We start from the raw sequence: 14,980 nt of genomic DNA, 5'->3' as shown, positions 1-14,980 counted from the left end.
AGCCGACTTGTCTCCAAGGGTCTATTGCTGCCTCGGGCACCTTATGGTCGTTCTCCTAAGAGTTTAGATTATCGAATCCGACGCAAAAATGATCGTTAATTATAACGTTCAGGGCCTCCTAATGCCGATGGAACACTCAAATTGCGTCGAGATTCAATACATCGGCCTCCAGCCGACTTGTCTCCAAGGGTCTATTGCTGCCTCGGGCACCTTATGGTCGTTGTCCTGTGAGTCTAGATTTTCGAATCCGACGCAAAAATGATAGTTAATTGTAACGTTCAGGGCCTTCTAATGACGATGGGACACTCAAATTGCGTCGAGATTCAATACATCGGCCTCCAGCCTACTTGTCTCCAAGGGGATATCGCTGCCTCGGGCACCACATGGTCCTTCTCCTGTGAGTCTAGATTTTCGAATCCGACGCAAAAATGATAGTGAATTGTAACGTTCAGCGCCTCCTAATGACGATAGAAGACTCAAATTGCGTCGCGATCCAATACATCGTCCTCCAGCCGACTTGTCTCCAAGGGTCTATTGCTGCCTCGGGCACCTTATGGTCGTTCTCCTGTGAGTCTAGATTATCGAATCCGACGCAAAAATGATAGTTAATTGTAACGTTCAGGGCCTTGTAATGACGATGGAACACTCAAATTGCGTCGAGATTCAATACATCGGCCTCCAGCCGACTTGTCTCCAAAGGTCTATTGCTGCCTCGGGCACCTTATGGTCGTTCTCCTGTGAGTCTAGATTATCGAATCCGACGCAAAAATGATAGTTAATTGTAACGTTCAGGGCCTTCTAATGCCGATGGAACACTCAAATTGCGTCGAGATTCAATACATCGGCCTCCAGCCGACTTGTCTCCAAGGGTCTATTGCTGCCTCGGGCACCTTATGGTCGTTGTCCTGTGAGTCTAGATTTTCGAACCCGACGCTAAAATGATAGTTAATTGTAACGTTCAGGGCCTCCTAATGACGATAGAAGACTCAAATTGCGTCGCGATCCAATACATCGTCCTCCAGCCGACTTGTCTCCAAGGGTCTATTGCTGCCTCGGGCACCTTATGGTCGTTCTCCTGTGAGTTTAGATTATCGAATCCGACGCAAAAATGATCGTTAATTATAACGTTCAGGGCCTTGTAATGCCGATGGAACACTCAAATTGCGTCGAGATTCAATACATCGGCCTCCAGCCTACTTGTCTCCAAGGGTCTATTGCTGCCTCGGGCACCTTATGGTCGTTCTCCTGTGAGTCTAGATTTTCGAATCCGACGCAAAAATGATAGTTAATTGTAACGATCAGGGCCTTGTAATGACGATGGAACACTCAAATTGCGTCGAGATTCAATACATCGTCCTCCAGCCGACTTGTCTCCAAGGGGATATTGCTGTCTCGGGCACAATATGATCCTTCTCCTGTGAGTCTAGATTTTCGAATCCGACGCAAAAATGATAGTGAATTGTAACGTTCAGCGCCTCCTAATGACGATAGAAGACTCAAATTGCGTCGCGATCCAATACATCGTCCTCCAGCCGACTTGTCTCCAAGGGTCTATTGCTGCCTCGGGCACCTTATGGTCGTTCTCCTGTGAGTCTAGATTATCGAATCCGACGCAAAAATGATAGTTAATTGTAACGTTCAGGGCCTTCTAATGCCGATGGAACACTCAAATTACGTCGAGATTCAATACATCGGCCTCCAGCCGACTTGTCTCCAAGGGTCTATTGCTGCCTCGGGCACCTTATGGTCGTTCTCCTGTGAGTTTAGATTATCGAATCCGACGCAAAAATGATCGTTAATTATAACGTTCAGGGCCTCCTAATGCCGATGGAACTCTCAAATTGCGTCGAGATTCAATACATCGGCCTCCAGCCTACTTGTCTCCAAGGGTCTATTGCTGCCTCGGGCACCTTATGGTCGTTGTCCTGTGAGTCTAGATTTTCGAATCCGACGCAAAAATGATAGTTAATTGTAACGATCAGGGCCTTGTAATGACGATGGAACACTCAAATTGCGTCGAGATTCAATACATCGGCCTCCAGCCGACTTGTCTCCAAGGGGATATTGCTGTCTCGGGCACAATATGATCCTTCTCCTGTGAGTCTAGATTTACGAATCCGACGCAAAAATGATAGTGAATTGTAACGTTCAGCGCCTCCTAATGACGATAGAAGACTCAAATTGCTTCGCGATCCAATACATCGTCCTCCAGCCGACTTGTCTCCAAGGGTCTATTGCTGCCTCGGGCACCTTATGGTCGTTCTCCTGTGAGTCTAGATTATCGAATCCGACGCAAAACTGATAGTTAATTGTAACGTTCAGGGCCTTCTAATGCCGATGGAACACTCAAATTGCGTCGAGATTCAATACATCGGCCTCCAGCCGACTTGTCTCCAAGGGTCTATTGCTGCCTCGGGCACCTTATGGTCGTTCTCCTGTGAGTTTAGATTATCGAATCCGACGCAAAAATAATCGTTAATTATAACGTTCAGGGCCTCCTAATGCCGATGGAACACTCAAATTGCGTCGAGATTCAATACATCGTCCTCCAGCCGACTTGTCTCCAAGGGTCTATTGCTGCCTCGGGCACCTTATGGTCGTTCTCCTGTGAGTTTAGATTATCGAATCCGACGCAAAAATGATAGTTAATTGTAACGTTCAGGGCCTTGTAATGACGATGGAACACTCAAATTGCGTCGCGATCCAATACATCGTCCTCCAGCCGACTTGTCTCCAAGGGGATATTGCTGTCTCGGGCACAATATGATCCTTCTCCTGTGAGTCTAGATTTTCGTATCCGACGCAAAAATGATAGTGAATTGTAACGTACAGCGCCTCCTAATGACGCTAGAAGACTCAAATTGCGTCGCGATCCAATACATCGTCCTCCAGCCGACTTGTCTCCAAGGGTCTATTGCTGCCTCGGGCACCTTATGGTCGTTCTCCTGTGAGTCTAGATTTTCGAATCCGACGCAAAAATGATAGTTAATTGTAACGTTCAGGGCCTTGTAATGACGATGGAACACTCAAATTGCGTCGAGATTCAATACATCGGCCTCCAGCCGACTTGTCTCCAAGGGTCTATTGCTGCCTCGGGCACCTTATGGTCGTTCTCCTGTGAGTCTAGATTTTCGAATCCGACGCAAAAATGATAGTTAATTGTAACGATCAGGGCCTTGTAATGACGATGGAACACTCAAATTGCGTCGAGATTCAATACATCGGCCTCCAGCCGACTTGTCTCCAAGGGTCTATTGCTGCCTCGGGCACCTTATGGTCGTTCTCCTGTGAGTTTAGATTATCGAATCCGACGCAGAAATGATAGTTAATTGTAACGTTCAGGGCCTCCTAATGCCGATGGAACACTCAAATTGCGTCGAGATTCAATACATCGGCCTCCAGCCGACTTGTCTCCAAGGGTCTATTGCTGCCTCGGGCACCTTATGGTCGTTCTCCTGTGAGTCTAGATTTTCGAACCCGACGCTAAAATGATAGTTAATTGTAACGTTCAGGGCCCCCTAATGACGATAGAAGACTCAAATTGCGTCGCGATCCAATACATCGTCCTCCAGCCGACTTGTCTCCAAGGGTCTATTGCTGCCTCGGGCACCTTATGGTCGTTCTCCTGTGAGTTTAGATTATCGAATCCGACGCAAAAATGATAGTTAATTGTAACGTTCAGGGCCTTCTAATGACGATGGGACACTCAAATTGCGTCGAGATTCAATACATTGTCCTCCAGCCGACTTGTCTCCAAGGGTCTATTGCTGCCTCGGGCACCTTATGGTCGTTCTCCTAAGAGTTTAGATTATCGAATCCGACGCAAAAATGATCGTTAATTATAACGTTCAGGGCCTCCTAATGCCGATGGAACACTCAAATTGCGTCGAGATTCAATACATCGGCCTCCAGCCGACTTGTCTCCAAGGGTCTATTGCTGCCTCGGGCACCTTATGGTCGTTGTCCTGTGAGTCTAGATTTTCGAATCCGACGCAAAAATGATAGTTAATTGTAACGTTCAGGGCCTTCTAATGACGATGGGACACTCAAATTGCGTCGAGATTCAATACATCGGCCTCCAGCCTACTTGTCTCCAAGGGGATATCGCTGCCTCGGGCACCACATGGTCCTTCTCCTGTGAGTCTAGATTTTCGAATCCGACGCAAAAATGATAGTGAATTGTAACGTTCAGCGCCTCCTAATGACGATAGAAGACTCAAATTGCGTCGCGATCCAATACATCGTCCTCCAGCCGACTTGTCTCCAAGGGTCTATTGCTGCCTCGGGCACCTTATGGTCGTTCTCCTGTGAGTCTAGATTATCGAATCCGACGCAAAAATGATAGTTAATTGTAACGTTCAGGGCCTTGTAATGACGATGGAACACTCAAATTGCGTCGAGATTCAATACATCGGCCTCCAGCCGACTTGTCTCCAAAGGTCTATTGCTGCCTCGGGCACCTTATGGTCGTTCTCCTGTGAGTCTAGATTATCGAATCCGACGCAAAAATGATAGTTAATTGTAACGTTCAGGGCCTTCTAATGCCGATGGAACACTCAAATTGCGTCGAGATTCAATACATCGGCCTCCAGCCGACTTGTCTCCAAGGGTCTATTGCTGCCTCGGGCACCTTATGGTCGTTGTCCTGTGAGTCTAGATTTTCGAACCCGACGCTAAAATGATAGTTAATTGTAACGTTCAGGGCCTCCTAATGACGATAGAAGACTCAAATTGCGTCGCGATCCAATACATCGTCCTCCAGCCGACTTGTCTCCAAGGGTCTATTGCTGCCTCGGGCACCTTATGGTCGTTCTCCTGTGAGTTTAGATTATCGAATCCGACGCAAAAATGATAGTGAATTGTAACGTTCAGGGCCTTCTAATGACGATGGGACACTCAAATTGCGTCGAGATTCAATACATCGTCCTCCAGCCGACTTGTCTCCAAGGGTCTATTGCTGCCTCGGGCACCTTATGGTCGTTCTCCTGTGAGTTTAGATTATCGAATCCGACGCAAAAATGATAGTTAATTGTAACGTTCAGGGCCTTCTAATGACGATGGGACACTCAAATTGCGTCGAGATTCAATACATCGTCCTCCAGCCGACTTGTCTCCAAGGGGATATTGCTGTCTCGGGCACAATATGATCCTTCTCCTGTGAGTCTAGATTTTCGAATCCGACGCAAAAATGATAGTGAATTGTAACGTTCTGCGCCTCCTAATAACGATGGAACACTCAAATTGCGTCGAGATTCAATACATCGGCCTCCAGCCGACTTGTCTCCAAGGGTCTATTGCTGCCTCGGGCACCTTATGGTCGTTGTCCTGTGAGTCTAGATTTTCGAATCCGACGCAAAAATGATAGTTAATTGTAACGTTCAGGGCCTTCTAATGCCGATGGAACACTCAAATTGCGTCGAGATTCAATACATCGGCCTCCAGCCGACTTGTCTCCAAGGGTCTATTGCTGCCTCGGGCACCTTATGGTCGTTCTCCTGTGAGTTTAGATTATCGAATCCGACGCAAAAATGATAGTTAATTATAACGTTCAGGGCCTCCTAATGCCGATGGAACACTCAAATTGCGTCGAGATACAATACATCGTCCTCCAGCCGACTTGTCTCCAAGGATCTAATGCTGCCTCGGGCACTATATGGTCGTTCTCTTGTAATTCTAGATTTTCGAATCCGACGCAAAAATGATAGTTAATTTTAACGTTCAGGGCCGCCTAATGACGATGGAACTCTCAAATTGCGTCGAGATTCAATACATCGGCCTCCAGCCGACTTGTCTCCAAGGGTCTATTGCTGCCTCGGGCACCTTATGGTCGTTCTCCTGTGAGTTTAGATTATCGAATCCGACGCAAAAATGATAGTTAATTGTAACGTTCAGGGCCTTGTAATGACGATGGAACACTCAAATTGCGTCGCGATCCAATACATCGTCCTCCAGCCGACTTGTCTCCAAGGGGATATTGCTGTCTCGGGCACAATATGATCCTTCTCCTGTGAGTCTAGATTTTCGTATCCGACGCAAAAATGATAGTGAATTGTAACGTACAGCGCCTCCTAATGACGATAGAAGACTCAAATTGCGTCGCGATCCAATACATCGTCCTCCAGCCGACTTGTCTCCAAGGGTCTATTGCTGCCTCGGGCACCTTATGGTCGTTCTCCTGTGAGTCTAGATTTTCGAATCCGACGCAAAAATGATAGTTAATTGTAACGTTCAGGGCCTTGTAATGACGATGGAACACTCAAATTGCGTCGAGATTCAATACATCGGCCTCCAGCCGACTTGTCTCCAAGGGTCTATTGCTGCCTCGGGCACCTTATGGTCGTTCTCCTGTGAGTCTAGATTTTCGAATCCGACGCAAAAATGATAGTTAATTGTAACGATCAGGGCCTTGTAATGACGATGGAACACTCAAATTGCGTCGAGATTCAATACATCGGCCTCCAGCCGACTTGTCTCCAAGGGTCTATTGCTGCCTCGGGCACCTTATGGTCGTTCTCCTGTGAGTTTAGATTATCGAATCCGACGCAGAAATGATAGTTAATTGTAACGTTCAGGGCCTCCTAATGCCGATGGAACACTCAAATTGCGTCGAGATTCAATACATCGGCCTCCAGCCGACTTGTCTCCAAGGGTCTATTGCTGCCTCGGGCACCTTATGGTCGTTCTCCTGTGAGTCTAGATTTTCGAACCCGACGCTAAAATGATAGTTAATTGTAACGTTCAGGGCCCCCTAATGACGATAGAAGACTCAAATTGCGTCGCGATCCAATACATCGTCCTCCAGCCGACTTGTCTCCAAGGGTCTATTGCTGCCTCGGGCACCTTATGGTCGTTCTCCTGTGAGTTTAGATTATCGAATCCGACGCAAAAATGATAGTTAATTGTAACGTTCAGGGCCTTCTAATGACGATGGGACACTCAAATTGCGTCGAGATTCAATACATTGTCCTCCAGCCGACTTGTCTCCAAGGGTCTATTGCTGCCTCGGGCACCTTATGGTCGTTCTCCTAAGAGTTTAGATTATCGAATCCGACGCAAAAATGATCGTTAATTATAACGTTCAGGGCCTCCTAATGCCGATGGAACACTCAAATTGCGTCGAGATTCAATACATCGGCCTCCAGCCGACTTGTCTCCAAGGGTCTATTGCTGCCTCGGGCACCTTATGGTCGTTGTCCTGTGAGTCTAGATTTTCGAATCCGACGCAAAAATGATAGTTAATTGTAACGTTCAGGGCCTTCTAATGACGATGGAACACTCAAATTGCGTCGAGATTCAATACATCGGCCTCCAGCCTACTTGTCTCCAAGGGGATATCGCTGCCTCGGGCACCACATGGTCCTTCTCCTGTGAGTCTAGATTTTCGAATCCGACGCAAAAATGATAGTGAATTGTAACGTTCAGCGCCTCCTAATGACGATAGAAGACTCAAATTGCGTCGCGATCCAATACATCGTCCTCCAGCCGACTTGTCTCCAAGGGTCTATTGCTGCCTCGGGCACCTTATGGTCGTTCTCCTGTGAGTCTAGATTATCGAATCCGACGCAAAAATGATAGTTAATTGTAACGTTCAGGGCCTTGTAATGACGATGGAACACTCAAATTGCGTCGAGATTCAATACATCGGCCTCCAGCCGACTTGTCTCCAAAGGTCTATTGCTGCCTCGGGCACCTTATGGTCGTTCTCCTGTGAGTCTAGATTATCGAATCCGACGCAAAAATGATAGTTAATTGTAACGTTCAGGGCCTTCTAATGCCGATGGAACACTCAAATTGCGTCGAGATTCAATACATCGGCCTCCAGCCGACTTGTCTCCAAGGGTCTATTGCTGCCTCGGGCACCTTATGGTCGTTGTCCTGTGAGTCTAGATTTTCGAACCCGACGCTAAAATGATAGTTAATTGTAACGTTCAGGGCCTCCTAATGACGATAGAAGACTCAAATTGCGTCGCGATCCAATACATCGTCCTCCAGCCGACTTGTCTCCAAGGGTCTATTGCTGCCTCGGGCACCTTATGGTCGTTCTCCTGTGAGTTTAGATTATCGAATCCGACGCAAAAATGATAGTTAATTGTAACGTTCAGGGCCTTCTAATGACGATGGGACACTCAAATTGCGTCGAGATTCAATACATCGTCCTCCAGCCGACTTGTCTCCAAGGGTCTATTGCTGCCTCGGGCACCTTATGGTCGTTCTCCTGTGAGTTTAGATTATCGAATCCGACGCAAAAATGATAGTTAATTGTAACGTTCAGGGCCTTCTAATGACGATGGGACACTCAAATTGCGTCGAGATTCAATACATCGTCCTCCAGCCGACTTGTCTCCAAGGGGATATTGCTGTCTCGGGCACAATATGATCCTTCTCCTGTGAGTCTAGATTTTCGAATCCGACGCAAAAATGATAGTGAATTGTAACGTTCTGCGCCTCCTAATAACGATGGAACACTCAAATTGCGTCGAGATTCAATACATCGGCCTCCAGCCGACTTGTCTCCAAGGGTCTATTGCTGCCTCGGGCACCTTATGGTCGTTGTCCTGTGAGTCTAGATTTTCGAATCCGACGCAAAAATGATAGTTAATTGTAACGTTCAGGGCCTTCTAATGCCGATGGAACACTCAAATTGCGTCGAGATTCAATACATCGGCCTCCAGCCGACTTGTCTCCAAGGGTCTATTGCTGCCTCGGGCACCTTATGGTCGTTCTCCTGTGAGTTTAGATTATCGAATCCGACGCAAAAATGATAGTTAATTATAACGTTCAGGGCCTCCTAATGCCGATGGAACACTCAAATTGCGTCGAGATACAATACATCGTCCTCCAGCCGACTTGTCTCCAAGGATCTAATGCTGCCTCGGGCACTATACGGTCGTTCTCTTGTAATTCTAGATTTTCGAATCCGACGCAAAAATGATAGTTAATTGTAACGTTCAGGGCCGCCTAATGACGATGGAACTCTCAAATTGCGTCGAGATTCAATACATCGGCCTCCAGCCGACTTGTCTCCAAGGGTCTATTGCTGCCTCGGGCACCTTATGGTCGTTCTCTTGTAATTCTAGATTTTCGAATCCGACGCAAAAATGATAGTTAATTGTAACGTTCAGGGCCTCCTAATGACGATAGAAGACTCAAATTGCGTCGCGATCCAATACATCGTCCTCCAGCCGACTTGTCTCCAAGGGTCTATTGCTGCCTCGGGCACCTTATGGTCGTTCTCCTGTGAGTCTAGATTATCGAATCCGACGCAAAAATGATAGTTAATTGTAACGTTCAGGGCCTTCTAATGCCGATGGAACACTCAAATTGCGTCGAGATTCAATACATCGTCCTCCAGCCGACTTGTCTCCAAGGGGATATTGCTGTCTCGGGCACAATATGATCCTTCTCCTGTGAGTCTAGATTTTCGAATCCGACGCAAAAATGATAGTGAATTGTAACGTTCAGCGCCTCCTAATGACGATAGAATACTCAAATTGCGTCGCGATCCAATACATCGTCCTCCAGCCGACTTGTCTCCAAGGGTCTATTGCTGCCTCGGGCACCTTATGGTCGTTCTCCTGTGAGTCTAGATTATCGAATCCGACGCAAAAATGATAGTTAATTGTAACGTTCAGGGCCTTCTAATGCCGATGGAACACTCAAATTGCGTCGAGATTCAATACATCGTCCTCCAGCCGACTTGTCTCCAAGGGTCTATTGCTGCCTCGGGCACCTTATGGTCGTTCTCCTGTGAGTCTAGATTTTCGAACCCGACGCTAAAATGATAGTTAATTGTAACGTTCAGGGCCTCCTAATGACGATAGAAGACTCAAATTGCGTCGAGATTCAATACATCGGCCTCCAGCCGACTTGTCTCCAAGGGTCTATTGCTGCCTCGGGCACCTTATGGTCGTTCTCCTGTGAGTCTAGATTTTCGAACCCGACGCTAAAATGATAGTTAATTGTAACGTTCAGGGCCTCCTAATGACGATAGAAGACTCAAATTGCGTCGAGATTCAATAAATCGGCCTCCAGCCGACTTGTCTCCAAGGGTCTATTGCTGCCTCGGGCACCTTATGGTCGTTCTCCTGTGAGTTTAGATTATCGAATCCGACGCAAAAATGATAGTTAATTGTAACGTTCAGGGCCTTCTAATGACGATGGGACACTCAAATTGCGTCGAGATTCAATACATCGTCCTCCAGCCGACTTGTCTCCAAGGGGATATTGCTGTCTCGGGCACAATATGATCCTTCTCCTGTGAGTCTAGATTTTCGAATCCGACGCAAAAATGATAGTGAATTGTAACGTTCTGCGCCTCCTAATGACGATGGAACACTCAAATTGCGTCGAGATTCAATACATCGGCCTCCAGCCGACTTGTCTCCAAGGGTCTATTGCTGCCTCGGGCACCTTATGGTCGTTGTCCTGTGAGTCTAGATTTTCGAATCCGACGCAAAAATGATAGTTAATTGTAACGTTCAGGGCCTTCTAATGACGATGGAACACTCAAATTGCGTCGAGATTCAATACATCGGCCTCCAGCCGACTTGTCTCCAAGGGGATATTGCTGTCTCGGGCACAATATGATGCTTCTCCTGTGAGTCTAGATTTTCGAATCCGACGCAAAAATGATCGTTAATTATAACGTTCAGCGCCTCCTAATGACGATAGAAGACTCAAATTGCGTCGCGATCCAATACATCGTCCTCCAGCCGACTTGTCTCCAAGGGTCTATTGCTGCCTCGGGCACCTTATGGTCGTTCTCCTGTGAGTCTAGATTATCGAATCCGACGCAAAAATGATAGTTAATTGTAACGTTCAGGGCCTTCTAATGCCGATGGAACACTCAAATTGCGTCGAGATTCAATACATCGGCCTCCAGCCGACTTGTCTCCAAGGGTCTATTGCTGCCTCGGGCACCTTATGGTCGTTCTCCTGTGAGTTTAGATTATCGAATCCGACGCAAAAATGATAGTTAATTATAACGTTCAGGGCCTCCTAATGCCGATGGAACACTCAAATTGCGTCGAGATACAATACATCGTCCTCCAGCCGACTTGTCTCCAAGGATCTAATGCTGCCTCGGGCACTATATGGTCGTTCTCTTGTAATTCTAGATTTTCGAATCCGACGCAAAAATGATAGTTAATTGTAACGTTCAGGGCCGCCTAATGACGATGGAACTCTCAAATTGCGTCGAGATTCAATACATCGGCCTCCAGCCGACTTGTCTCCAAGGGTCTATTGCTGCCTCGGGCACCTTATGGTCGTTCTCTTGTAATTCTAGATTTTCGAATCCGACGCAAAAATGATAGTTAATTGTAACGTTCAGGGCCTCCTAATGACGATAGAAGACTCAAATTGCGTCGCGATCCAATACATCGTCCTCCAGCCGACTTGTCTCCAAGGGTCTATTGCTGCCTCGGGCACCTTATGGTCGTTCTCCTGTGAGTCTAGATTATCGAATCCGACGCAAAAATGATAGTTAATTGTAACGTTCAGGGCCTTCTAATGCCGATGGAACACTCAAATTGCGTCGAGATTCAATACATCGTCCTCCAGCCGACTTGTCTCCAAGGGGATATTGCTGTCTCGGGCACAATATGATCCTTCTCCTGTGAGTCTAGATTTTCGAATCCGACGCAAAAATGATAGTGAATTGTAACGTTCAGCGCCTCCTAATGACGATAGAATACTCAAATTGCGTCGCGATCCAATACATCGTCCTCCAGCCGACTTGTCCACAAGGGTCTATTGCTGCCTCGGGCACCTTATGGTCGTTCTCCTGTGAGTCTAGATTATCGAATCCGACGCAAAAATGATAGTTAATTGTAACGTTCAGGGCCTTCTAATGCCGATGGAACACTCAAATTGCGTCGAGATTCAATACATCGTCCTCCAGCCGACTTGTCTCCAAGGGTCTATTGCTGCCTCGGGCACCTGATGGTCGTTCTCCTGTGAGTCTAGATTTTCGAACCCGACGCTAAAATGATAGTTAATTGTAACGTTCAGGGCCTCCTAATGACGATAGAAGACTCAAATTGCGTCGAGATTCAATACATCGGCCTCCAGCCGACTTGTCTCCAAGGGTCTATTGCTGCCTCGGGCACCTTATGGTCGTTCTCCTGTGAGTCTAGATTTTCGAACCCGACGCTAAAATGATAGTTAATTGTAACGTTCAGGGCCTCCTAATGACGATAGAAGACTCAAATTGCGTCGAGATTCAATAAATCGGCCTCCAGCCGACTTGTCTCCAAGGGTCTATTGCTGCCTCGGGCACCTTATGGTCGTTCTCCTGTGAGTTTAGATTATCGAATCCGACGCAAAAATGATAGTTAATTGTAACGTTCAGGGCCTTCTAATGACGATGGGACACTCAAATTGCGTCGAGATTCAATACATCGTCCTCCAGCCGACTTGTCTCCAAGGGGATATTGCTGTCTCGGGCACAATATGATCCTTCTCCTGTGAGTCTAGATTTTCGAATCCGACGCAAAAATGATAGTGAATTGTAACGTTCTGCGCCTCCTAATGACGATGGAACACTCAAATTGCGTCGAGATTCAATACATCGGCCTCCAGCCGACTTGTCTCCAAGGGTCTATTGCTGCCTCGGGCACCTTATGGTCGTTGTCCTGTGAGTCTAGATTTTCGAATCCGACGCAAAAATGATAGTTATTTGTAACGTTCAGGGCCTTCTAATGACGATGGAACACTCAAATTGCGTCGAGATTCAATACATCGGCCTCCAGCCGACTTGTCTCCAAGGGGATATTGCTGTCTCGGGCACAATATGATCCTTCTCCTGTGAGTCTAGATTTTGGAATCCGACGCAAAAATGATCGTTAATTATAACGTTCAGCGCCTCCTAATGACGATAGAAGACTCAAATTGCGTCGCGATCCAATACATCGTCCTCCAGCCGACTTGTCTCCAAGGGTCTATTGCTGCCTCGGGCACCTTATGGTCGTTCTCCTGTGAGTCTAGATTATCGAATCCGACGCAAAAATGATAGTTAATTGTAACGTTCAGGGCCTTCTAATGCCGATGGAACACTCAAATTGCGTCGAGATTCAATACATCGGCCTCCAGCCGACTTGTCTCCAAGGGTCTACTGCTGCCTCGGGCACCTTATGGTCGTTCTCCTGTGAGTTTAGATTATCGAATCCGACGCAAAAATGATAGTTAATTATAACGTTCAGGGCCTCCTAATGCCGATGGAACACTCAAATTGCGTCGAGATACAATACATCGTCCTCCAGCCGACTTGTCTCCAAGGATCTAATGCTGCCTCGGGCACTATATGGTCGTTCTCTTGTAATTCTAGATTTTCGAATCCGACGCAAAAATGATAGTTAATTGTAACGTTCAGGGCCGCCTAATGACGATGGAACTCTCAAATTGCGTCGAGATTCAATACATCGGCCTCCAGCCGACTTGTCTCCAAGGGTCTATTGCTGCCTCGGGCACCTTATGGTCGTTCTCTTGTAATTCTAGATTTTCGAATCCGACGCAAAAATGATAGTTAATTGTAACGTTCAGGGCCTCCTAATGACGATAGAAGACTCAAATTGCGTCGCGATCCAATACATCGTCCTCCAGCCGACTTGTCTCCAAGGGTCTATTGCTGCCTCGGGCACCTTATGGTCGTTCTCCTGTGAGTCTAGATTATCGAATCCGACGCAAAAATGATAGTTAATTGTAACGTTCAGGGCCTTCTAATGCCGATGGAACACTCAAATTGCGTCGAGATTCAATACATCGTCCTCCAGCCGACTTGTCTCCAAGGGGATATTGCTGTCTCGGGCACAATATGATCCTTCTCCTGTGAGTCTAGATTTTCGAATCCGACGCAAAAATGATAGTGAATTGTAACGTTCAGCGCCTCCTAATGACGATAGAAGACTCAAATTGCGTCGCGATCCAATACATCGTCCTCCAGCCGACTTGTCTCCAAGGGTCTATTGCTGCCTCGGGCACCTTATGGTCGTTCTCCTGTGAGTCTAGATTATCGAATCCGACGCAAAAATGATAGTTAATTGTAACGTTCAGGGCCTCCTAATGCCGATGGAACACTCAAATTGCGTCGAGATTCAATACATCGTCCTCCAGCCGACTTGTCTCCAAGGGTCTATTGCTGCCTCGGGCACCTTATGGTCGTTCTCCTGTGAGTCTAGATTTTCGAACCCGACGCTAAAATTATAGTTAATTGTAACGTTCAGGGCCTCCTAATGACGATAGAAGACTCAAATTGCGTCGAGATTCAATACATCGGCCTCCAGCCGACTTGTCTCCAAGGGTCTATTGCTGCCTCGGGCACCTTATGGTCGTTCTCCTGTGAGTTTAGATTATCGAATCCGACGCAAAAATGATAGTTAATTGTAACGTTCAGGGCCTTCTAATGACGATGGGACACTCAAATTGCGTCGAGATTCAATACATCGTCCTCCAGCCGACTTGTCTCCAAGGATCTAATGCTGCCTCGGGCACTATATGGCCGTTCTCTTGTAATTCTGGATTTTCGAATCCGACGCAAAAATGATAGTTAATTGTAACGTTCAGGGCCGCCTAATGACGATGGAACTCTCAAATTGCGTCGAGATTCAATACATCGTCCTCCAGCCGACTTGTCTCCAAGGGTCTATTGCTGCCTCGGGCACCTTATGGTCGTTCTCCTGTGAGTCTAGATTTTCGAACCCGACGCTAAAATGATAGTTAATTGTAACGTTCAGGGCCTCCTAATGACGATAGAAGACTCAATTTGCGTCGAGATTCAATACATCGGCCTCCAGCCGATTTGTCTCCAAGGGTCTATTGCTGCCTCGGGCACCTTATGGTCGTTCTCTTGTAATTCTAGATTTTCGAATCCGACGCAAAAACGATAGTTAATTGTAACGTTCAGGGCCTCCTAATGACGATAGAAGACTCAAATTGCGTCGCGATCCAATACATCGTCCTCCAGCCGACTTGTCTCCAAGGG

This window comes from Schistocerca serialis, chromosome 11 (genome assembly GCF_023864345.2).
Source record: "Schistocerca serialis cubense isolate TAMUIC-IGC-003099 chromosome 11, iqSchSeri2.2, whole genome shotgun sequence".
Lineage (NCBI taxonomy): Eukaryota > Metazoa > Arthropoda > Insecta > Orthoptera > Acrididae > Schistocerca > Schistocerca serialis.
This window is presented reverse-complemented; position numbering follows the sequence as displayed.